Raw genomic sequence first — 27,018 nt, forward strand, 5'->3', positions numbered from 1 at the left:
TCTATACTAATGCATTTCAGGCATTCCTTGGCTTGTGAAAACCAATTATATTTGATCTCCCCTGGTTTAAGTACACTATAATTCACAAGGGTCGCAAAACAGAGATATAGAAAACTATTTTCGGCTGAATTGCTGATCTTAAACATCCAATGAAGAGTTGATTTTAAAATATTAAATGAAAGTTTTAACTGGTCAGTCTCCAATCTAATTAAGTGATTTGGTGTGGTCCGCGGGAGACACAGTAAACGTTTATAATAATTCATTTGTACTTTTTCCAATTGATCGCCATGCCTCAATGCCCATACAGGACAACAATATAGTAAACAGCTTTTCACTAAAGACTGAAATAAATACGTTCTAGACTTCCAGAAGTTAGATTTTCCCTTGCAAAGAATGTTTATCGCTGTTCCTGTTGCTGCATTCGCTTTGGCGATCGAGGAAGATACAGTATCGTTAAATTGCCCAGACCGAGAAAAAGTTATGCCTAAGTAGTCGAATTGTTTTACTTTTTCTATTTCTTGATTATTGAAATAAAATTTCCTTTGTTTTTTGGGTTCCCTTCCTAAACCTAATTTTAGAATTTTTGTTTTGTTAACATTCACCGTTAATTCGTCTCTTCCTGACAGAACCTACAGATGGGTATCATCTGCCAGGCCCATGCGATGCTTGTGTTGAGTTATTTAATTAAGTGTAGAGAAGAAGATTAGGTGCTTGATGGAGGCCAAATCAGAAGGCCGCAGACCAAGGTTGGGCTATTTGGATTACATTCGAACGATTGGCGGCATAAAAAGCTAGCTCAGACTAGGTCTTCTATCCGAAAATTAGTAAATAACAAAGAGAAGAGCACATCCGTTGGTTAAAGGCCTAAGTTATCTAAAGCTCGACGCTGAAATGGCATAGGAGCGAAGACGATGAACAAGAATTAAGTTTAGAAGGAGAGTTTTACGTTTTTTCAGAGGGTGTGCACGTTGAATTCAATCGAAACAAAAAAAAAAAATAATAAGTCGATTGATTTCGATTCTACAAAAATTGGATCCTCAAGATTTCAAGGTCCTCCAGACTCTTCCTGGAATGCTTGAAAAGGTGGATAACCTGAAAGAGTGAGTTCTTGGCGTGGAGGGAGGGAGAGGTTTTGAGACAGAACTTCCGTCTCGTAGATTAGATTGTCGGGACGGTATCTATAAAAAAAAAAATAGCCTTTTTAATGCTTCACATTTTGGTGAAAATCGTTGTTTTTCTTTTTCCATCGTTGACTTCTACGTTTGTAATTATGGACGATACTTCTAATTGTATCGTAAATACGCAGAAATACAAGTGAGCTATGTTTACTAGCTGTAACAACTTCGCAATATGCGGATTTACCACGTGATTTGGAATCATGGCGGACGTGACTTTTTTTTTTTTAAAAAAAAAAGAAAATTTTCAAACCAGTTTTTTTTAAATATATTTAATTTTAATACATAATACATATATAATATTTATTATAATACTATATTATATATTCATAGAGTGAATAATTGCATAATAATTGCAAACATGAACAAAATGAATGCATAAATTTAATAGTTAATCTAAAAAAACACTGCCTTGAGTAAAGCTTTTGATATGGTATCACATGAAATATTGTTAAATAAACTGCAGATCTACGGTATAGAAGGAGGACAGTTGGAATTTTTTAAGCAATATCTGGTGGGTAGAATGCAATATGTGTCACATTTAGGAGAAACATCGGAATTAAAGACTGTACAGTGTGGAGTTCCTCAAGGCTCTGTTTTGGGGCCGCTCCTGTTTTTGATTTATTACAATGATGTTGGTGAGTGCTCCTCAGGAAACTTTTTGTTTTATGCGGATGACACCACACTCATTACAAAAGATAAAATCTATGATAATGTTCAAAAAAGTACTTCTAATGGTCTGATGTTTCTGGAAAACTGGTTAATACTAAATAAGTTATCTTTGAATAAAGGGAAAACCACAACAAAGGTTTTTAATCTAATTCAAGAACAAAATGACCCACCTGTCAAGTTTTTAGGCATTACTATGGATTCAAATCTTTCCTGGAAAGGTCACATTCAGATGCTGAGTGGTAAGCTGGCACGACTGATTTACTTATTTAAAAAGCTAAGAGATGTGGTGTCTCTGGATGTTCTGAAAACAGCATATTTCGGCTTGTTCCAGTCCAAGCTGAGTTATGCACTGCTACTATGGGGAGCAGCCTCAGATGCAAAAATCATTTTTAAAATGCAGAAAAAGGCCTTACGGATGATGTTTTATAGTAGAAAAATGGACAGCTGCAAACCACTATTTAAGGAGAATAGAATATTAACATTACCGTCGTTATTTATTTATGCCAATATAATGCATATAAAGAACAACGAGAAAAATGTTTTAAGAAGTGATGAACATTCCTACAATTTAAGAAGCAAAAATGACTTACATTTGCCTAGACGGAGATTGTGTAGGTCTGACAAGGCGCCGGGCATGATGGCAGCCAGGATGTTCAACAAAATTCCACAATCAATAAGAAATACAGAGAAAAAGGAATTTCAGAAAATTATTAAAGACTTCTTATTGAATAATATGTTTTATAAAATAGAGGACTTCTTGTCAAGTAGATGGACTGTTACTCACTTCAAAGTTGAGTGAACTGAAGTAAATTGTACAAAGACATTGTTTGACGGATCATTTCAAAGTTCATTATAACTAGTTTATTGTGATTATTATGACGAGTCTATTGTATGTAAAACATATGTACAGGCAAAATAAAATATATTCTATTCTATTCTATTCTATAAAAATTAATTTCCGGTAAATCCCGAGGGTATCTCTCCCTCTCCACGGCAAAAGCAAAAGAGGGTACCCTAATCTGTGGGCTGTTGTTGACATTTCATTTAGAATTACTTCCTTTACTTCATCAACTGGTTGAAGAAAGAAATATTTCTTTTTTCTTAATTCTACCGCTGGCTGTTACAAAGGAGTCACGCGGATCTTTACTATTTTTGTACCAGAAGTATACGAGTATGTTTTTTTTGGGCTCCTAAATTGGTCTAGGACTTTGAAGATCTAGTGGAGGGGGGAAATTCTAAGAAAGCTTAATGCAACTTGATCGAAGCTCCGAACCCTAAAGCTGTACACACGTCCCCAATCAGAAAACCTCTTCAGGGAGCTTAGCGTCTCTACTGCTATGTTAACTGAACAACACGAACAAAATTTGCCCCTAATATTGGCAACTACTTTGATCTAGAATATCGCAGAAAATTCAATTTTTTTTTTTATATTTATATTTATAGGGAATTCTGAGGAAAGATAAGAGGAATCAGGCATGGCTGTAAAGGGGTAAAAAGGGCCTCATTGCTTTTAAAATACCAATAGGAATTCAATGTGTAAGAAGTAAAATTTAAATTTTCAAGAAAATTGATCCACCGGAAATAACCTATTTACTGAATTCTGCGTTTTTATAGCGGTTTTTTTTTGGTTTTTAATTAAAATAAATCGCGCGGTAAAAGTAATTCGCGCGATTTATTAACATCAGAGTTTCCATAGAACAGATGATGACGATGATGTGGCGATTTCTTCCATCTTGATCGCCATAATTACGACCATCATTTCCAAAGAAAGGAAGTATTTAGCTGAAGATGAAGAGTTTTTTTTTAAAAAAAAAGGCGATTATCGAGTTGTTATTTTATCACTTATCAAGCCACATATTTATGGGTGCGACTATATATATAGGCGAGTTATCGCGAATAATAGACCTCTCGTTGCTCGGGGCCATTCAAGAGTTTATCAAGAATTATCGGAATTTATATTTTAGATAAACAAACAAACCAGATCACACCACCAAACACTTGACTCTTAATTCTTATCCCCACCCTAGAGTTTTTTTTTTAACGTTTAAGCACGAAACCTGTCTCCCACTGTTCTGTCAGACCAGTTTCAGACACAGCCTTATCCTTCCACCCTTCCTGTCTACGAACGCGTAAACAATATTAACAATCCTGTTTTAGCTGATGAAAATCAACCAAAGAATTTCATCAGTTTTGTTTACAAATTGAAAAACGTTTTTTTTTTATTTTCAAAATAACTAAACAAAAGTCTTATTTCACATTCTAACAGTTAACCTTCTGAGCTCTTTGTGTTTATAAATATACATATTTATATTTATTTATATATAGGGTGTTCATTTTAAGACGGCTCAAATGCAATTTTCATTTTTAAACGGTTTATCTGAGCAAAAAAAATGGTAGAGGAAAAATTTTGTTGCCCGTCACCTCTAGTTTCAGAATATGTGACTTAATTTTTAAGATTCCTGCTGTTGACTCCATTTTCATATACACAGTTTTAAAGAGTATAAAAAGTTATGAAAGAAACCGGAAACCGCAATTCGATATCTTCAAAATTAAAGGTGCTAGGATGAAAAAATAAATACCAGTTTTCAGTCTGAGATACATTTATTCTGCCAGAGCTTTCGGACCTAGGGACTACGTAGGTCACATCTTCAGGGCTGTGGAACATATTTACTGATTGTTAACAATAATTCTATTGAAATGAATATGTATAATGTAACGAAATTTACAAAAATTATTTACCTAGTTTAGAAAGTAACATTTTACAACATTACAGGGTTGGTGTGTCTTCTGTCTTGTCTGTTCATGGGACTGAGTGTGATCGGTCTGTGTGTGATATGTGTTTGGTTGTGTGGAAGTCAGTGTTGCCAATTGTCAAGTATTTTTGTAGTAAGTGGGCCGTATATGTTGTTTAAATTGTTTTCGAAATTTAGACTGTTTTCTGTCTTAAATATGTACATCATTTCTAGCACTCTGTGTGTTGGTTTCTGATTTAAGTATCTTTGTGTTTGGGGAAATCGAAAGTGTGATGATTTTCTGTGTGCTATGTAAGGAAAGTGCTGTGGTGTTCTTTTTTAGTATTGTGTCGTAAGAGTGTTGGTACAGACTTCTTTTTAAATACTGTGATGTTTCGCCCATATATATTTTTTGTGACAGTCTTTACATTCAATTTCGTATATAAGATTTTGATTGTTTGTTCCATTTCAGTCTGGTCTTTTAGCTTCGAAAAAAAATTGTCTTTTTGAGTTGTTGGTGTTTTTTCTTGTAGTGATCATTGTGTTTGTCGAGTTCTGTAGTAATGTTTTTAATTTGTTTGTAAGTGGTTGTACATATGGTAGTGAGGCATATTTTTTGGGTTCCATGGATAGGTTGGTGTCGTTGTTTGTTTTGTAAGTTTGTTGTTATATGTGGTAAATTTCGTTACATTATACATTATTCATTTTAATAGAATCATTGTTAACAATCTGTAAATATGTTCCACAGCCCTGAAGATGTGACCTACGTAGTCCCTAGATCGAAAGCTCCGGCAGAATAAATGTATCACGACTGAAATGGCAATTAATTTTTCATCCTATTGACAAATATGAATCAGTCACCAAAAAGAATGAACAGCTAAAGGTGCTAGGACATTTTTTCAAAAACTGCTATTTATTACATCATAATTCAATTTTTTTATCTTGTTATCAAAGAGAAAGAAGAGCTCTGCGATTAGGTCATTTTTTTGTATATTTTCATCCTCTTTCTACTGAAAATATTGTAAGGCATTAAAGCTAGTATTTTTCTTAATATCGGGGAAATAAGTCGTTTAAAAGTTATGAAAGAAACCGGAAACCGCAATTCGGTATCTTCAAAATTAAAGGTGCTAGGCCATTTCAAAATCTGGTAATTATTAATCATATTTCAATTTTTTAACTTGTTATCAAAGAGAAAGAAGAGCACGCGATAGGCCATTTTTATGTATTTTTTCATCCCCTTTCTACTGAAAATATTGCCAAAGCAGTAAAGCTAGTATTTTTCTTAATATCGAGAAATAAGTCGTTTTCCAAGTGATTTTTCTAAGGAAAATCAAATGTTAAGAGCTTTAGATGTTCTCAAGCATACACAAAATGACTAAAAATTAATTTTACATCTGTTACAAACAAGTAGGTTTAATAATTATTTGGTAATTTTGGGAGAGTTGCGTTTAATTACCAAAAAAAACATTGGAAACCTCCTGCCACATATTTAAGTGATCAATATCTTTTCATGTAAAGGATCAAACCTATTCCTTAATTTATCAAATAGTGCACTTTACGCAGCTTGTGCAGCATGTCTAAGGTGCCTCCTAAGATATAGGAGAGCTGTTGATAACCTCCTGGTAATTTTTCGAGTTTTTTTCCTCAAGTGATCTCAAAGCGTGAATGTCCATGGAAATTGTCCAGAGTCCTAAATTCTCCCCACCATTTTCAGTGGATAAAGTGAGACTAAACTACAATTTGGATTGGTATATATTACTAAAATTAGCCCCCAATTTAGGGCATAAGCAACAAAAATTAAAAAAAAATGAGAATCTCAGAGCTCTCTCAAATCCACATTGACATTTACCGCACTTCAACAGGTCGTTGGCACAAGAACTATAATGGCGCAAAACCACAAACACACTTTGTGTTCACCAGTAAAAAAGGCTAATAACATCCTAGTTATGACCTTGTGGGATAACCTTTGACATTTTTAATGTTAAGTCCTCTGCTAGACCCCCAAGAAGTGTTTTAGCTTCACCACTTTGTGTTGCAAGTCTTGTGCTTTAATAAAACAATGCTTTTTTTAGGCTGTGTGTGTGTACGCAACTTAAATTTGCCTCCCGTTACAACAGTTTATTAAATTTTGTACTGTTTATGCTTAATTAAAGTTAGTCTTAATCCTTAAAGTAAAGTAATTGCCTATTTTTTTCAGGCAGGCTTTACATCCAACTACCAAACTAGGTGTCGTGAACGGAGGCGACTAGCAAACGTACTTTACTATAAATTTCTCATATTAACCATTAATAAAATCCAAGGCCTAGAGACTGGGAATCGAATCTACTAAACCAACAATACACCGTAGCTTTGCGGGTCTAGCCTATAACCGCTCGGCTACCGAGGCGCCTGGCTTAATCCTTAATTAACTGTCTAATCTGTAATCTGTGATTAGTTAACAATTAATATGTGCGACTTATTGTAATCTAACCTGCCCTGGGAATCACCAAGGGTGAAGTTCGAGTGGCTCTCAGGGATTGGGTCTGGAGAGAGCATGAAAAGAACTGGGTGATGTGTCCTGGGGTAAAACACGGCAAGAGTGTCATGCCCTTGCTGTGTAAACAAAGAACCAAAGAGACTCTGTGCTTGGGTAGAAATCCAGATTACTCTGATCGCAGGCCTATTCACAGGGCACGGCGGGTTCAGAAAGCAGTTCTGCACAAGATAGGGCTTTTTAGCATGGAACCGTTGTGCAGAGTGCCAGGAATGGAGCTATCACTCTTTTCATTGGCCTGGAACCTGTCTCAGAGACTGGATCTGGAGAGAGAGCATGAAAAGAGCTGGGTGATGTGTCCTGGGGTCAAACTCAGTAAGACTATGCTGCCTTGGCTGTGTAAACAAAGAACCAAAGAGACTCTGTGCTTGGGTAGGAAACAGAGTACTCTGATTACAAGGCTATCAACGGAGGCATGGTAGGTTTGCACAAGGTGGGGCTTATTAGCTTGGAAACGTTGCGCAGATAGAGTCAGGAAGAGGAGTAAATGGCCTCTCACTTGTTGTTCGATAGCTATGCAATGCTTCTTTATGGCAAAGTAACCCGCAAACGGAAGTAAGGAACCAACTAAACTCTAAAAGAACGCCTCACCACTACCCAAAGTGAAAATGCATCTACAAATTCATGAAATTTAAGACACCCACATATATGTAAAAAAAACTGTGGAGTTCGAAAACAATGTATAAGTTCAAAAAAAAACTCGAGAGAGTGTTCACGCAAGAAGTTTCAAACCTTGGAAATCTGACGTATTTCCTCATACTAAAAGAAATGAAAATTGACTGTTATAAAAGATGAACGAGTCCTTAAGAAATGTATAATACAGCCAACACTTAATGCTACACACGTGTCAACATATATTATACTACCTCAACACCTACACGTTGTCATCTTCCAGCTGGGTCTGTATATTTAAACTAGGAACTATTTTTTAAGTATATATAGTTTGGTAGAAAGGATTTGCCTATTGTGATCACACTGGATCCCATATATCATGGAGTGACTGCCACAGACAGGGTTGGGTCACCATTGGAGTCCTGCAATTAAAATGGAACCGGTCCTCTAGTGACTCTGGGCGAGTCGGGCGGAACAGGAAGGAGTGGTACAGCCCCAGAGTGAAAACAACTCATCCTTATCTAAAATTCTGGACTCCCTCCCTTCCAGTACAAATGATGAATGGTGAGCATTATGTTGCTAGGTACATCAATTCTAAGTTTATCTAACCAACGTTTCTAACATTTAACAAATGTCCGCATCTAGGAGTGCATGCAACGCAATTCTTAAACAAGTTCTTCTCTCTCAACCCCTTTATCTCTGCCACCTCTCCACACAGAAGAGGAGTGAGAGGGAGCTCACCGCTATCTCTCTTTTCTAATCTAGAATCCTTTTTTTATTCTGCATTGTCAATATTTGCACAATTAATTGCAATGATTAAAACTTCAAATTGAATAAATACTGCAAGAACCTTATTTACTTTTCTTTTTTTTTTAAATCTCATAATTACGAAAAACAGAAAATCTTATGTGAAAGCACTTAACCACTAAAATTCTCATACTTTGTTTTGTAGTCAGAATGATGGGTCTGTTTATAAGTATGTGTTTTAGGCGCCACGGTAGCCGAGCGGTTATAGGCTAGACCCGCAATACTAAGATGTATTGTTGCTTAGTGGGTTCGATTCCGGTCTTAGGCCTTGGATTTTATTTAATGGTTAATAAAAGGAATTTTATAGCAAAGTATGTTAGGCGGTTATAGGCTAGACCCGCAATGCTAAGATGTATTGTTGGTTTAATGGGTTCGATTCCCTCAGTCTCTAGGCCTTGCGTTTTATTTAATGGTTAATAAAAGGAATTTTATAGCAAAGTATGTTAGGCGGTTATAGGCTAGACCCGCAATGCTAAGATGTATTGCTGGTTTAGAGGGTTCGATTCCCTCAGTCTCTAGGCCTTGCGTTTTATTTAATGGTTAATAAAAGGAATTTTATAGCAAAGTATGTTAGGCGGTTATAGGCTAGACCCGCAATGCTAAGATGTATTGCTGGTTTAGTGGGTTCGATTCCCTCAGTCTCTAGGCCTTGCGTTTTATTTAATGGTTAATAAAAGAAATTTACAGTAAAGTATGTTTGCTAGTTGCCTCCGTCCACGACACTAATTGGTAGTTGGACGTTAAGCCCCGCCTGAAAAATTAGGCAATTTACTTTACTACTTTACTTATAAGTATGTGTTTTAGTGCTAACGCTTTGTTTGTGTAAAAGATTGTTTGTGTTATCATAACTTAGTAATTTAGCCATTTCTTCAAGGATCTTGGTGTCCCTACGGGTATCCCCTAGCCAAACTTCTGTATACTCATATACTCAATTCCTAAACAATACTCAATTCCAATCTCATACAATGCAAAGAGGACCTGCAGAGATAATTAATGCATGCAACTATTTGGGTTTAGCTTACCCGCAGGCAAACTTGTAACTCAATAGACCCACACTCATTCGCATTAAAGCATTATGAGACGCCACACTTAAAGACACTCTCGCCTACGATCTAACTCACTGACACTTAAGGGAGCTAAAAAAAAGTATTCTTTGTAACTTTTTTTTCTTTAATTTTATTTTGGTGGTAAGAAGTTGGGTATCCTCTAGGATTTGTTACTACTCATTCGTATCTTCTGACCTTGTAATCCATCTCCTCAATTCTATCCTTCTCAGAACCTCTTTCTCGACATAACCCATCACAAGCTTGGATTTCCTCGTGTTCTGGCTCTTCCTAGTCTATCTTTTGAAAACATGTGAAAGAAGTTTCTTTCATCGTATAATCATCACCTCAGTGAGGTTTTTTTTTTTTTTTTTTGTGAGAATCCTACAATGATTACACTCTTTTATGTGACTGAATATTTTCAGTTACACTTTCACTTTTCTCATCTCCTTTATATTGATTCATTTTATTTTTGGGCCATGACCCAAGTTTTCTGTGGCATTTATTAAAAACTGCTGGTCTTATTAAAGTCATACTATAAATGAACTTCGCATTCCTGAACAGTGACCCTAAACCCAGGATGTTTTTTTCACAGCAAATACCCTTAAAACCCCCTTGTATTCCAACAAGATTAGTGAGCATAGATCTTTTGCTGGTATTAATTTGTGACGGACCAATGATGAATACTACAAAATTAACACTTGTGACTCATATTCTTCATACAATCATATTCCAGTCAGAGAGAATATTATGTTGAAACAATTGTCATACAAGTACATACATCTGTATCAACATCAATTTAAGTAAGTACCATCTGGATACATATTAAAAATAATAAATTTAACAACTTCAATTCGTATGATCCAATATAAAACAGTCTGGCAAACATGTAAACTATATTTCATCATTGAGAATCTAATAATATCAAGTACTTTAAGATAATGTGTCCTCGATTGTAATATCCAGATAGATTTCTACTTGTTTACCATTCATAGAAAGGGTAAACAGGTTTAAGTACGGGCTTAAAGAAGACAGAAAAAACATGAACTCTATAGTTGCTTGTCTGGAGGTAGTGTGGAACTCGCACGTCCTTGGCCATTGAATCGATATATAAATAATTTCTTGAAAAATATTATTATTACTATTGAAAAATACGTTCCAACTTCCTTGTTATACTTTCAAATGTCTTTCACGCTGTGTAAATATTATTTCGCTTACTGTCAATAATCTTAAGAAAAAAAATATACTCGTATTTATTTGTTTATTCAATTTTTTTACAGCAGCTCTGACTGAGATACATAATTTTCGTTTGGCACCAATAAAGGATGATTGAAATGCCCGATTTGGCCAACCCGTGCAACCTTCTTGTTACCCAAGAACTTCTGTATGACCAACAAGCCAGACTAGAAGAACATCTTCAACAGAAGACATCACTACCAGCCACCTAGATCTAGAACATTCCATCATCCACCTTCTGAATGTCCCGAGAGTTTTTCAACACCAGGGATGTTGTAAACATCTTGCCCAAGACCAGACGAATGATCATTATCCATATACTTTGCCAAAATTTTTGCCAGGTTTAATTCTGTAATTTAATTTATAAGAGTTAAGTTATTTTTTTTTTCGACTCCATAAAAGGAGGCAGAAGTCTTAAACAATACGAGTATTTCCGTAGCAGTTCTGTAAGCAGAATTTACACCGCAAAACGCTGCAACATTTTCTAGTAAATCTTATCCAAAGTGTCTGAGATAATTGCTATCACATACAAACTAATTCAGCCTAATGTTTTTCACTTTTCCCATCATTTTTTTTTTTTAGTAATGATTTTTATTGATTTTCATCAATCTTCATAAATAGATCAATAATTTTTTTTTTTTTTTTGGAAAATACATTGCAGAGCGTCCAAAATTTGGTTAAAAATGTAATTCCAGATGAATATGTTGTTATAAAATCTGGATATTAGTGAGAATTAAATCTGGTTTTAAAAAATCAGAATTAAAAAAAATAGACATGTTAGAACTTGAAGCATTGTTGTAATAGACATGTTAGAACTTGAAGCATTGTTGTAATAGACATGTTAGAACTTGAAGCATTGTTGTAATAGACATGTTAGAACTTGAAGCATTGTTGTAATAGACATGTTAGAACTTGAAGCATTGTTGTAATAGACATGTTAGAACTTGAAGCATTGTTGTAATAGACATGTTAGAATTTAAAGCATTGTTGTAATAGACATGTTAGAACTTGAAGCATGTTGTAATAGACATGTTAGAACTTGAAGCATTGTTGTAATAGACATGTTAGAACTTGAAGCATTGTTGTAACAGACATGTTAGAACTTGAAGCATTGTTGTAATAATCATGTTAGAACTTGAAGCATTGTTGTAATAGACATGTTAGAACTTGAAGCATTGTTGTAATAACATGTTAGAACTTGAAGCATTGTTGTAATAGACATGTTAGAACTTGAAGCATTGTTGTAATAGACATGTTAGAACTTAAAGCATTGTTGTAATAGACATGTTAGAACTTAAAGCATTGTTGTAATAGAAAATAAAGAGAGAAATCGCCTGTTTTTACAAATAAATTTATTTATGAATTTCTTTTCAAAGAGAGAAAATACAATTTGTTTGTCTTCAATAAATTCTAAACTAGAGAAAGAGTTTTATATCCGAGGCAGACATAACAATACAATATAAAATCATATCCCTGGAAATAGCATTATCCCAGAAACGTTTTTATTGTTAAGATAAACAAAAATGAAAAATATTTTCTCTATATTGTGAGAAAAAAAAAAAAATTATCACGTTTCAACGGTCTGGGAGCACACCTGTTCTACTGCACACCTACACAAGCGCTGGGATCTCTGTCCATTAACTTTAGGAATCAAAATACTGGAATAATGTGTTCTGTGATGTTGGGTTTGATGCGGAAGGAAATAAACAACAAACTGAATAGAACCTCTGATGATGCATGTTAAATGTTTAACAAAGAAAAAAAGAATAAATCAATAAAAAATCTGATGTGACCACTCACACGACTTATTCACAACTTTCTTCAAACTTTGGAGTTTTCAAGTCATATCTAATTCTTATCCAACTTTACACAGTAAGGAATTGAACATCACGCTGTAAGTTAACCTTACAAAGAGATCTGCTCAAACCACTACCCAAAAACTGCAACCAAAACAACTTTTACTGATTTAAGAAAAGTTATATAATATGCATTGAATGTAGATACGAAGTTTACAGAATAGCCTAGGACAGTGATGGTGAACCTATGACCCGCGGGTTAGACACTGGACCCACACAATTGCTAGGCAACCATTTGTTTGTTTACGCGGGTTGATTTAGATTTTCTAATTGTGGTGGATAATTTATATTCTTTCTGTATTTTTTTTTCAATCACGCATTGGACACAAAAGCACAATTTAAATGCTATCTATAACCTTTAGTTTGGATCATTACAGTTCTAAAAACGCAAATGACGACAAATGCTTTTGTAGTATATTTGAAATAAAGCAAAAGTGTTTACAAAAATATCAAATAAAATGTACAATTTTACTCATATTTAGTTTGTTAAAAAAATCGACAACCCAAAGCAAATAACCATATTTAGATTTTTCTTCAGATAAAACACACTTTTGTTCAGGTTTTGTTCAGTTATGTTTGTAAAAAAGAGACTTCCATAGCACTTGTTTCGTCCCCGTTTTACCCCGTTAAGCCAACTGAATTTTTAAAGATGTTTAGTTTTAAAATTAACTCTTTTGCAAATGGGCATTAGTGGTGACCCAAGAGCTACTACTAAAAAAAAATGAACAAAATTTGACTCACGTCTCAAAAAGGTTGGCCATCCCTGATCAAGGGCGTCACTAATAAGTACGAGTGAACTTAGGTGCGCTTGGCATCCCAGACAGGAAACCTAACTCTAAAATAGTATACTAATTCTTCGCGACACCAACACACTCCCGGAAATAATGAGAGAACCCACAGAAGACAACGGAAACGGAAGTGGGAGGAGATTAGCCACTTTCAGCTGATGTCAGTGTAAGAATGATAGTTCTAGTAAACTCCCAACTGTCTAGACTAGAGGATATCTGCAAAGGTCCCAGAAGCTTGCTAGCTCACTCCTTCCCGCAGGATCGATTATAACCCAAACTAATATTTGAATATTAATTGAATATAAATCTAATATTAATGATTTCATTACCGAAAATTTATTGATTTTTGGAAAACATTGGATTAGACTAAATTATTTTTAAAAAAAAATGAACAAAATTTGACCCACCCACGTCTCAAAAAAGGTTCGCCATCGATCTATCGATCACATGGAAATCAAAGGTATATTGATGCCAATAGTTGAACCTAAACTCAAGTGTTTAGCGATTTGACTTTAGTGGTCACGTAGTTTCAATTTGGGAAAAACTTCTCTTTTTTTCTGGAGTCAAGGGACCTTAAGTACGGATATTTCTAGTGAAAATCAAATTGTGCCTTCAGGAATATGAAACTGCCCTTATTTTTGATTGACTCAATTCGTGAGATCCATAGAAAAGGGATCATTTTTACTAAACACTTTTCCTCCTAATACGCTAACTCCTCCTATAGAGTAGCTAAGTCTTCATGAGGAGGTGTAAAAACTTATCCTTTCTTCCCTAAGTAGCAGATATCTGGTTAACATTAATACTTCGTTAAAGTTTGTGCCAAAGTTTTGTCCAATAAACTGTAGGAGTTGTTTTAGAGATTCAAAACTTTTTTTAAAAAAGAATCTATGAGAAGGGTTGCGTGTCCTAGTAATTGCTCCCTTAATGGCATGTATGTGTGTCGATATGGCCCCCCAATCGTGAATGTCATGCTAAGCTAAGTTGGGGGTAAGCGGCATGTACGGCTTTAAAGTAATTAAAATAAGGGCCCCCATAGTAATTATATAAAGGTAGTTTTAAACGTGTGATTGCCATCTATGAAAGGGTTTTTATGGTTATAAAATTTTGTAATTTATAATACATTAATGTTTGTAATTCTGTGGAGTGTTGTAGTTCCTAGGGTTTAGGGCAGTCGGTAGACCTTAAATCTTAAACAAGGAGTCCCGTTTTTCGGCTTTCAGGGATGTTGGAAAGTTTTTAAAACTTTCCAACATTATTATTATTATAATTAAAACTTGAAACAAGTAGAAGGCTGGTAGAAAGGAATCTTTAAACCTTTAAAGAAACAAAAAAAAGGGATAAAACAAAACTTTCCAGACTCATCTTTATCTCTTGGGGATCCCATAATGGGAAGTTTTCTTTGTTAATCATTATTACTCATTAACATTACGAAGTTTACCTCTATAAATATTTTAAGCATTTTCATTTTTTCACAACATTGTGATTGGTCAAAATTTGAAAAATAAAAGCATTGATTTTATTTATTTTTTCTGAGACTTTATCAATGAATTTTAAATTGCATTTTTAAAAGATCAATTTAATGATAAGGAATGTATTCATACATACATACTAACGGGCCCCTCTCAAAATGAGAGAGGAAATACTATAGCCATGCAACATTATAATAATTGTTATAGCCATCAAAATGCCATTTAGTCCTCAAAATGATAATATCCTATATTATACGTATATTATCTATTGAAGTGTAATAAAAATGGTAATTATAAAAAATGAAAACATAAAATAGAGACAAATATGAATAGCTGTTCATTCTTTTTGGTGACTGATTCATATTTGTCAATAGGATGAAAAAATAATTGCCATTTCAGTCGTGATACATTTATTCTGCCGAGCTTTTGGACCTAGGGGGACTAAGGTCCATCTTCAGGGCTGTGGAACATATTTACAGATTGTTAACAATAATTCTATTAAAATGAATAATGTATAATGTAACGAAATTTACCACATATAACAACAAACTTACAAAACAAACAACGACACTAACCTATCCATAGAACCCAAAAAAATATGTCTCACTACCATATGTCTCACAACCACTCACAAACAAATTAAGAACATTACTACAGAACACGACAAACACAATAATCACTACAAGAAAAAACACCAACAACTCAAAAAGACAAATTTTTTTCGAAGCTAAAAGACCAGACTGAAATGGAACAAACAATCCAATCTTTATATACGAAATTGAATGTAAAGACTGTCACAAAAAATATATAGGAAAAACATCACAGTTCTTTGAAAAAAAAGACTGTACCAACACTCTTACGACACAAAACTAAAAAAGAACACCACAGCACTTTCCTTACATAGCACAGAAAAACCTTACATATCACACTTTCGATCTCCCAAACACAAAGATACATAAATCAGAAACCAATATACAGAGTGCTAGAAATGATGTACATATTTAAGACAGAAAACAGTCTAAATTTCGAAAACTGACACCAACAATTTAAACAACATATACGGCCAACTTACTACAAAAATACTTGACAATTGGCAACGATGTTCCACAGCCCTGAAGATGACCTAGTCCCTAGGTCCGAAAGCTCGGCAGAATAAATGTATTACGACTGAAAACTGGCATTTAATTTTTCATCTAATTGACAAATATGAAGATTAATTTAAAAGAATAAATTGACCAGATAAATTATTATTTCGACGTTACTAAAAAATTTAGCCATCCAAGAGCCATCAGACGACTAACGAATGCCATGGTATACAGCATTCGAGGGGTCGAGAGAATAATTCACTAGTAGAGAGAAGAAGTAAGAGAATTTAAATTAAATGCTCAAAATCTCTCCTACAAAGCTTGAAGTACACATACATGCACTAGATCAAATTATAGTTAGCACTTCCAACTAATAGTTTGCTAATGTTAAGTTGAACGACCCCCATTTGGTCCAAAGTAGGTACCCTCCAGTGGGCCACATGCTCCTCGACAGATTTCCAGTTGCATTCCAGTATAAGGTTCCTTTATTTGTGCTAAACACACAAACACACACAGAAAAAGAGAGAGGAGAGAGTTTTTTTTTTTGGCATTGGCTTCCGCCATACAGCCAGCATCGTCTAGGTGCTTATCACTAGAATATCACTCACTCTCCATTCTTACTTAAAGATACATTCGCTTTACACATTCATCCCTCTACTATATACAACTATTTACCTACAAACTTACAACTAATGGATGGATCAGTACTCTATATTCCTGCCATCCTTATAGCTTAACCTGGATTAAAATCACCGTAATCCTTCTGTAATCAATACAATACAATACAATTATGAAAAAAAAACCTAATATATAGGCAATGGCAAATGCCGTCTGCCAGAGTTTACAGCGTGAACAATTAAAGAAAAAATAAGTAAATAATAAGTAAAATAAGTGAATAAAGAGAACAAATAAACAATATAAATTTAAACAATAATAAATTATCTACTACCATTAAACTTATTGAGAAGAAAAATCAAAAAAGAAAAACACGTTTGTTCAAAAAGAAAAATAAGGAAGGGAAAAATAAAATAAATACATAAATAAAGAAATTACAATTCAAAAATTCTAGAATTATCCTATGTCTATTCTAAATAATGTCAGAAAGCCAGTGATACCTGACCCTCCAGGCATGGCGAGCATAGCGTAGCAGCGGGCAAGGCTGGACCTGGCCAGACAAGAACCCAATGATCTCCTCCCTGGAGAGAGTAGCCTTTTTGAAATAAATTTGACGAAACTCAGATAGTAGAGGACATTCCCCCAGAAAGTGGTAAATCTCCTCGCGAACATTATAATTACACAGAGAACACTTTTCTTCGTCAAAGTCTCTATCTAACCAAGGCCTATGGTTCAAATACAGAAGCTCTCCTCGGAGCTTGAAAAACCAACGCAGGTCAAGGATGTTTAGTTTGTCATGAAAAGAGGCCGTTACGCAATCTTTATGTTCACGAACTAAGATACTATATAAAGGAAAACGTTCGGACATAACCGCTCTGTTTAATGACTGCTCGGAAAGAGATTCCCTGATCGCAGAAACAAGAGAGAAAAGCTGACTGCGCCAGTTCGGAAGATCAGCGAGGCAACCCTCAAAGCCATGAGAGTACAACCTTGCCAAAGAGAGCCAATGCTTGAACCAAAAAAGTTTTTTATTGATAATTTGGAGAGCTATTTTTTTAGTAAGTCTATTATCAGGAAAAGAAAGAGTTTTAAGAACATATTTAAAGTGCAAAGATAAAGTGTAAGTCTCAAAAGGTTCCAGACCTGATTCTATTGTAAGCATGTAATTTGGCGTAGAAGAAGGAAGAGAAAATAACTTCTTAATGAAGAATCTCTGAAATTTCTCTAATAAATCATAACACTGAAAACCCCAGACCTGGGCACCATAGCAAACCACAACACGCGAAACACTTTTATAAACTTGGAGTTTAGCGTCCAATGGGACATTTTTATTCAAAATGAACTTATGCCACACTCTATTTAAACCAAGTTTGGCTACCGAGATTCTCTCTTCTAGGTGGGCAGAAAAGGATAGGCGAGGAGTTAGGATGACGCCGAGGTAATCTTTCTCTAATCATTTTCTTGCATTCATTCTATAACTTTTAAATACATTCATATTTCTTAGCTAGCTCCAAATACAGTATTTAAGCACATAGATGTTGCTGGAGAATACGTATGTCTTCGTAGCGAAATGGTGCATCTAAATACCTGTATATGTCGTCAAACATTCGTTTCCTTTCTACTGGACATAACGTGGACCATATCCATTATTATATTGTCCTGAAATCCTCCTCCTCCTCATCAGCAAAGAGGAGAGAGGAGAGGGGAGGACCTTTTTGTTGATCCTGTGAAGATACGGATCCACACACACACCGCGTGGTTCGCTCTCTCAGCCTGCTTATTGTCGTAACAACCCATTTATATTAGTGACAGTTCTCTTAAAACCATGGTTGTCTTGGTAACTGATCTGCCATAGTTTTATAGAAGACAGATATTTGCTAACCTCATGTCTATTTTTTATTTGTATTTTTCGCAAAACAGAACTTCTTTTTTTTGCGGACTACAATTTTACGTCACTCATTCCTAACTCTACTTACACTGGAAAATGGGTGAGTGGGAGAGTAAGAAGAAGAAGTAAGCTTCAAGAATTCCATCTGCTAAAAGCAGACCCGCACCCTAAGTGGGGCAGCGCAGAAGTAAGATGGCTAAAATAACCTCCCAAACTCTTGAAAGAAAACTGGATTATATCTTGAGAATACGGCGGACCCTTCTAAATATCCGCACAAAATATCAACTCTGTACAATAGCTTTTTTATTTTAGTTTTTCTCCCAATTTTTTTTTTATTTTATTTTAATTTTTCATATTTTCCATTTGAAAAAGGAAAACTCGTTAAGTTAAAAGCATACTCTCGTTTGATCAAAGCGTAAGAGTTTGTACAAGGTATATACAGGGTGATCCATTTAAAACGCACCAATCGCTAATAACTTTTTAGGAAAGCGGAATTTCGAAAAAAACCCACGAAGTAAACTATATGTTTTTATTCGGTCTAGTTTTCAAATTTTCCACTCCCGATGCTGTATCTTCATTTTTGGTAGAGTTACAGCTAAAAAAACTGATCAGAGTTACATAAGGACCACTGGTTTTGACGATGGAATAAAAATTTATGAAATATGCGGTTAACCCCGTTTCGATATCCCCTAATATTAGTTGAGATATTTAAGATCAAAGTTACAATTTTATCTATTCGTGAACAGGTTTTCAATATTAATTTTCCACCAGAGATACACCAGTTTTGGGAGGGTCCTCTGACTGCAAAAAATGGTTATTTGTGACCCAAAGTAAAAAAAAATTAATAATAATTGAGGATTTAAAAAAAATGTAGTGTAATGTAATGGTTGTGGGTGAATCAGGATAAATTTGTTTTATCATCAAATAAAAGCAATCATCACATCATTTTAATGTACCCTGTATGCAAGACTTCTTGACCTGTGATTACGGTAAGAATATCTTGCTAGGGATGGACGGAAGTTGGACTAGTGGTCAAGAGCGTGGCTTTGTAAGTGGAAGGTCCCCAGTTGGAATCCCGCGAGTGCAGTCATTCACAGTTCTTAATAGATCATAATATTTATTTTTTTTTGGTAAAATGTAGTCGTCTCCACCAATCAACTGTACCAATAATTAATAAAGTTTATTACCTATAACTGCTCATAAACGGGGTTAAAATTAAAAAAACAACCTCTTCAAGCTTCTGACTTATTTTCGAGTTCGGCATTTGTAATGTTTACATGAACGGTTAAAACGCAACCATAGACCATTCCACTTGGCTTTTCGATTGTAACGTTCGCGAGCAAGTGAAACGCGGCAAAATCGCGGTCGTGAGCGTGATCGTTGTGAACGCCTAGTAGAACGCACCCTATGTGTACGAGGGTCGTTTGAAAAGTCCGTGCAAAGTCAGAGAGATAGCACTACTGGCGCGTATCGAGGTTATGTTTAGTTAGTAGCATCTCTTGGAAGAACACACACCAAGTTTCAGCCAGATCGGTCTATTTCTTTGTGTTTGGCATTCGTTTGAATCGAGGAAGTCGAGTGATTTTCAAAAAATGGACGAAAAAGAATTTCGTGTGTTGATTAAACACTACTTTATGAAAGGCAAAACGCCTCAGGAGACTAAAGAGAAGCTTGATAAACATTATGGTGACTCTGCACCTTCGATTAGAACAGTTTATAAGTGGTTTCAAAATTTTCGGAGTGGCCATATGGACACAAGTGACGCTGAACGTTCTGGACGCCCTGTTGAGGTTACTACTCCAGAAATCATTGATAAAATCCATGATATGGTGATGGATAACAGAAGAGTGAAGGTGCGTGAGATTGCTAGTGCTGTGGGCATCTCGAATGAACGGGTACATAATATTTTGCAACAACATTTGGACCATGACAAAGCTATCCGCAAGATGGGTGCCGCGATTGCTTACGCTTGACCAAAAACGAAATCGTGTGAAGTGTTGCAAGGACGGTTTGCAGCTGTTCCAGAAGAATCCGCAGGACTTTAAGCGTCGTTTCGTCACTGTGGATGAAACATGGATACATCACTACACTCCTGAGACCAAAGAACAATCTAAACAATGGGTTACCAAGGGGGAATCTGCGCCAAAAAAGGTGAAGACCGTTCCTTCGGCCGGAAAGATTATGGCGACTGTCTTTTGGGATTCGCAAGGAATAATCCTCATCGACTATCTGGTAAAGGGTAAAACTATTACAGGTGCATATTATTCATCGTTATTGGACCGTTTGAAAACCGAGCTGCAAGAAAAACGCCCACGATTGGCCCACAAAAAAGTCCTTTTCCATCACGACAACGCACCAGCTCACACCTCAGCAGTTGTGGTCGCAAAATTAATGGAAATAGGGTTCCAACTCGTTTCACATCCCCCCTATTCTCCAGACTTGGCTCCCTCGGACTACTATTTCTTCCCCAATATGAAGAAATGGCTGGCGGGAAAAAGATTTTATTCAAACGAGGAGGTGATTGCAGAAACGAATGGCTATTTTTCAGACTTGGACAAATCCTATTATTCGGAAGGGATCAACAAACTAGAGCAGGGTTGGACGAAGTGTATAAGCCTAAAAGGAGACTATGTTGAAAAATAAAAAAGGTTTACCCCAAAAAATTAAGTAGTTTTTATTTTTGCACGGACTTTTCAAACGACCCTCGTATATTTATATAATTTCACTTAATAAATTAATTTTTATCTATCTATCTACTCTGATCTGGAAGAGTTACTGCCCAATTATGGTTTTTTTTTCCTGTACTCTCCTATTTAAAATGGGGTTTCATTTGAATTTGGGACAATTTATTGTTAAAAATGTTGATTTCCTTGGGCTTATAAGTTATTGTTATTTCTTACGCACGAAAGAGGGATTGAAATAAATGTGTAATCTTCTTCAGTTCTCTTTAGAACTCCTTTCCTCCTCTATCTGTTTTAATTTCCTACCATTTGCCTCATTTATTATAACTGAAGGCAAATGTCGGCTCTTTAGGCTATCTTAAAGAGAGCTCTTTGAATCTTGATATGCTGTTTACATTTCTATATTTACATATTTCCCATAAATGCTGCGTTCTCGTCCGTATCCATAGCAATCACATTATTAGTATGAATATATAATATACAATATATTCATAACATAAGATTACTGGGAAGATTGTATTATCTCGAATGTCCTGGGAGATTACCATTGTTTTCTTCTTTCTATTGTTTTCATTTTAAACATTCTTTAATATTATGGTAAATGTTTTTAAGGTAATATTTATGTGTTTATTGTCATTATTATTGTTTTTTAAAAAAAAAATAAAGATAAAGGAATATAACTTAACTTTTTCCTTTGCTTTATTCTTGCAAATGGATTTTTTAACAACTCCCATTCTTCAATGCCTTTTAAATCCAAGAAGTTGAAGGTACAGTCAGCCACACAAGGATTAAGTTAATAATGTATATACCATATTAGAGTCTTGAATTAAATTATGATGTCTTGTCTTTGAATATATAACAGATTTGGCTTGGAACTCAAAGTGGAAATCTCAAGAATATCTAACCAAGAAAAAATTTGCCATGGATACACTGATGAAATAAAATTTGGAAGATTCAAAATAAAGAAAGTACGCCGATTGATTAAAATTACAAGTTTGAATAGTCTGAACTTGTCGACAAGATACTCGTCCCATACTTGTTGGGTCACTAATGTATCGCTCGCAAGATCGAATATCACGAGACTTAAGCTAATTGAATGTGCACTGAAAACTCATTGAAGGAAAACTAAGTTACGTTGAAAGGAACTCCATGTATCTACACAGGATCAACAAAAATGTCCTCTCTCCTCTTTGCGTTGATTGCAATGAGGAGGAGGATTTCAAACAAATAATAATGGATATGTCCACGTTATGTGAGTAGAAAGGAAACGAATGTTTGACGACATATACAGATATTTAGATGCACCATTTCGCTAAGAAGACATAATATTCTCCACCGACATCTATGTGCTTAAATCTATAGCAGAGCTAGCTAAGAAATATGAATGTATTTAAAAGTTATAGAATGAATGGAAGAAAATGAAAAAGGATTACGGTGATTTTAATTTCGGTTACCCTATAAGGATGGCAGGAATATAGAGTACTGATCCATCCATTAGTTGTAAGTTTGTATGTAAATAGTTGTATATAGTAGAGGGATGAATGTGTGAAGCGAATGTATTTATAAGTAAGAATGGAGAGTGAGTGATATTCTAGTGATAAGCACCTAGACGATGCTGGCTGTATGGCGGAAGCCAATGCCAAAAAAAGGCAAAAAAAAAAACTCTATGCGAAGTAATTATATAAAGTAAAGTAATCGCCTATTTTTTCAGGCGGGGCTTAACGTCCAACTACCAATTAGGTGTCGTGGACGGAGGCGACTAGTAAACATATTTTACTGTAAATTTTTTTTTATTAACCATTAAATAAAATCGAAAGCCTAGAGACCGGGAATCGAACCCAGTACCACAATACGTATTAGCTTCGCAGATCTCGCCTCTAACCGCTCGGCTACCGTGGCGCCTTGAAGTAATTATATATGTTACCCAGTTGAAAGTCTAAAACTGGCCAGGTATTCCAAAAAAACTAGCGTGCTACAACTGGGATCAAATTACCATTTATTTAAAACCCGTAAAATAGATATTTCTGTTATCTGCAATACATGCTCTTCCTGAGTATGAGATCGTTTTAAATTATATCCTTTAGAGGAAGTTCACAGTACTTCAGTTATCTTTATCCAATGAAATTACTGGTTAGAGCTCACCAAAAGAAACTTTCCAAACCGTATAAAAACTCTTAGGAAAACTCCCTTTATTTTCCCCAACATAAAAGAGAAGTTTTACTCCTTTCTTTTGAATTCTTTGGCTAACCCCTCCATTTTCGTAAAATAACATCACTTTACTTCTTGTAGAAATAACGCCCGCCCGGAGGGAGGGATAGAAGTCAGCAAAATTTTATACAAAAGGTAAAATAATATATTGTTACAAAGTTTATAGTAAAAGACAATGAAACAGTTGGCTTATTGTTGTTCATTTCTTCCCCCCGGCAGAGACGACCTGCAGCATCTCATTGTCGCAAGTAAAGAAGGACTCGACAAGCAACCCTCACACCCAAAGATGAGAAGATGTCCATTAATAGGGGCATTATTTTCATATAATCCAGGGATGTAAAATGATTAATCCCAAGTGATCTCGATAACTAGAGGAGGCTAGATAAGGGGATGGAGTAGTCTGATGGAAATCTCCGTGATAATTACCTACACCATTTATCCATTTAGTAATGTCTGGAATTTTAATACGCAAGAGACGGTTAAGGACCAAGAGGGGATTTTGGTTGTAACAGTTCCCTCTCAGTAATAATCCTTAAACAGGAATAAACAATTTTCAGAGAATTTTCTTTGAAAATTACTAGATTCAGTGAAGGAAAATCTATCTTTAAAAATGAATTGATTAATGAAAAACATGAAACCGAACTAGACTCACTCATGTTAATAACATAGACAAATTTTTAGGAAATTATATCGTGTTGAAGGCTTCATAAATTCATATGTACATCTTGAAATGTTTCAGTTCAAGAATGTTCTTCTAGTTTGGTGGAATGTTCCTGGACGTATTTCAGTCTAACTACCAGGAATTGGAGGCTTCACAGCATTCATTTCTGTGAATTATCTTGGAATTAGTGGATAAAGATGAATCACTGATTAAAGAACCACGTTTTGATGAACGTAAAAAGTAAAAAAGTAAAGTAATTGCCTATTTTTTCAGGCGGGGCTTAACGTCCAACTACCAATTACTACGTGTCATGGACGGAGGCGACTAGCAAACGTACTTTACTATAAATTTCTTTTATTAACCATTAAATACAATGCAAGGCCTAGACACGGGGGAATCGAATCCACTAACCAACAATACATCTTAGCATTGCGGGTCTAGTCTATAGCCGCCTAACATACTTTACTGTAAATTTCTCATATTAACCATTAAATACAATGCAAGGCCTAGAGACCGGGGAATCGAATCCACTAACCAACAATACATCTTAGCATTGCGGGTCTAGTCTATAGCCGCCTAACATACTTTACTGTAAATTTCTCATATTAACCATTAAATACAATGCAAGGCCTAGACACCGGGGAATCGAATCCACTAACCAACAATACATCTTAGCATTGCGGGTCTAGTCTATAGCCGCCTAACATACTTTACTGTAAATTTCTCATATTAACCATTAAATACAATGCAAGGCCTAGACACCGGGGAATCGAATCCACTAACCAACAATACATCTTAGCATTGCGGGTCTAGTCTATAGCCGCCTAACATACTTTACTGTAAATTTCTCATATTAACCATTAAATACAATGCAAGGCCTAGACACCGGGGAATCGAATCCACTAACCAACAATACATCTTAGCATTGCGGGTCTAGTCTATAGCCGCCTAACATACTTTACTGTAAATTTCTCATATTAACCATTAAATACAATGCAAGGCCTAGACACCGGGGAATCGAATCCACTAACCAACAATACATCTTAGCATTGCGGGTCTAGTCTATAGCCGCCTAACATACTTTACTGTAAATTTCTCATATTAACCATTAAATACAATGCAAGGCCTAGACACCGGGGAATCGAATCCACTAACCAACAATACATCTTAGCATTGCGGGTCTAGTCTATAGCCGCCTAACATACTTTACTGTAAATTTCTCATATTAACCATTAAATACAATGCAAGGCCTAGAGACCGGGGAATCGAACCCACTAACCAACAATACATCTTAGCTTTGCGGGTCTAGCCTATAACCGCTCGGCTACCGTGGCGTGCATTAGTGCAAGTAATGTGCCTATTTTTTGTTCTTTTATTTAATCAAGTTCCTATTTTTCCAGGTGAAATGAAAACTTTTGTGGGTCAGACGGAATGAATTATGGAATTTGGAGTGCCATGGATGGAAACAGGTTGTGGATCCATAGCTCCTAAAGTGCCAGTTCATTGAATTCTGCCGGTTATACCACTTAGGTAATCTCCAGAAGGGGATTTCTTTTCATGTACCACCATCTTTGATAAAGATATTCGATTTTTTTTTTTTTCTTGTATACATTGAGTCTTATCCAGGAAAATTGTTTAAGAGTTCCTTTTTTTAAGATTGGGGAAAAAATAACCAATGGACTTGTAAGAGAAACTTGGGTGAGTTTTCACACCCAATCATTTGCTCACATTCTTTACTCACATACCATAAATCATTCAACTCTCAAATCAGAATAAATGATCGATGTCAGAAATGATTGTATTTGGAACTTTAGAGTTAAATTCAGATTATGATGATTTGACGTGTGATAAAAAAATAAAAATGGGGATTATAGCTATTATAAATATATAATTATTTATCTATTAGTTTATATCTTGCATTTATTTATGAAACAATTTAATATTCTAAGGTTATGTTCCCGCCTACTACTAGAATACATTACTTCAACCCACATCTACTTCATCTAAAGATCTCTTAAAAAATTGTTTTTAACGTGCTCAAGAAGGTGGAGAAGAGACCTTGCCTATATTGGTATACACACACACAAACACATGTATAAATGTATGTAATGTAAACAATGATGTCATAGATTGGTGTGCTACATAATATTGTATTTAAAATTCAGTTACGCCCCTAAACTAGAAATCTATAGAATAAATTATATTTAAAAAAAAAGAATAAGATGCTAACAAAGTTGTACTTTGGATGGCCTTAAAAATATATCATCAGTAAAGACATTATTTATTTAAATACATCCCATTTTTAATTTAGTTATTTATTTGGTTATTAATCATTATTTTTAATGATGATTTTTTTTGCTTTTGTTTGTTAAATATTGTGTTCATAAAATGATGAATGATTTGTGAATTATGATAAAAACTGATTTTAAAATTTTTTTTGGGTTAAAACTCGTAAGATTTTTTTATAACTAAAGTTTATTACATAACTCCTTAACAAAAACTTACAGTTTAAAAAGTTAAGTATAAGGGTTGATTAAACGCCAAAAGGTACACAAATCAGCAAGTACCCAACATTTCATTAATACTTCATTGATATTATTTAAGTAATTTTACCGCATTAATTTTCATTAATATTTTTTAAGAATTTATTAGATGTCACATACCCTTATGCTGGCCATTGTCATCTACAAAATATTTGTTCAAGTAGCACACCATTTAACTTAGATTGACTGTAATATCTATTTATCTATAATAATCAAACTATTAATTACAGGTGAAAAAGAAAACGTTATAAAAATAAAAAAATATGAGGCTTAAAAATTCAAAAAATTTTTTAAAAAATGCTTACACCAACATACATCAATGATTTTGTTTATTTATTTTTATTTTTAAATAAAAATCGTCGGTTTAAGTTCATTCTTCGATTAAAGTAATTGTTATTTTATGTAGTAGTCAAT

At 34.8% G+C, this 27,018-nt stretch overlaps 1 protein-coding gene and 1 long non-coding RNA gene across 4 annotated transcripts in view; one reads left to right on the forward strand and one right to left on the reverse strand.

Annotated features, from left to right (window-relative positions):
- The window catches only part of LOC141458372 (uncharacterized), a 131,958-nt gene extending 120,183 nt beyond the window's left edge, over nt 1-11,775 (forward strand). Inside the window, exons 1-2 of one of the 2 annotated variants that reach the window (XR_012460905.1) lie at nt 10,377-10,772; nt 10,855-11,775. This is a non-coding gene — a long non-coding RNA (uncharacterized lncRNA). Of the gene's footprint in view, nt 1-10,376; nt 10,773-10,854 lie in introns of those variants that run through there. The other variant, XR_012460906.1, reaches the window with a different exon arrangement.
- Nucleotides 1-27,018, reverse strand: part of LOC141458368 (uncharacterized) — a 486,109-nt gene that overhangs the window by 165,382 nt on the left and 293,709 nt on the right. The gene's annotated exons all lie outside the window — the stretch shown is intronic.

Source organism: Rhodnius prolixus, unplaced genomic scaffold (assembly GCF_049639745.1).
Source record: "Rhodnius prolixus isolate KJV_2025 unplaced genomic scaffold, Rpr scaffold_5, whole genome shotgun sequence".
NCBI classification, from domain to species: domain Eukaryota; kingdom Metazoa; phylum Arthropoda; class Insecta; order Hemiptera; family Reduviidae; genus Rhodnius; species Rhodnius prolixus.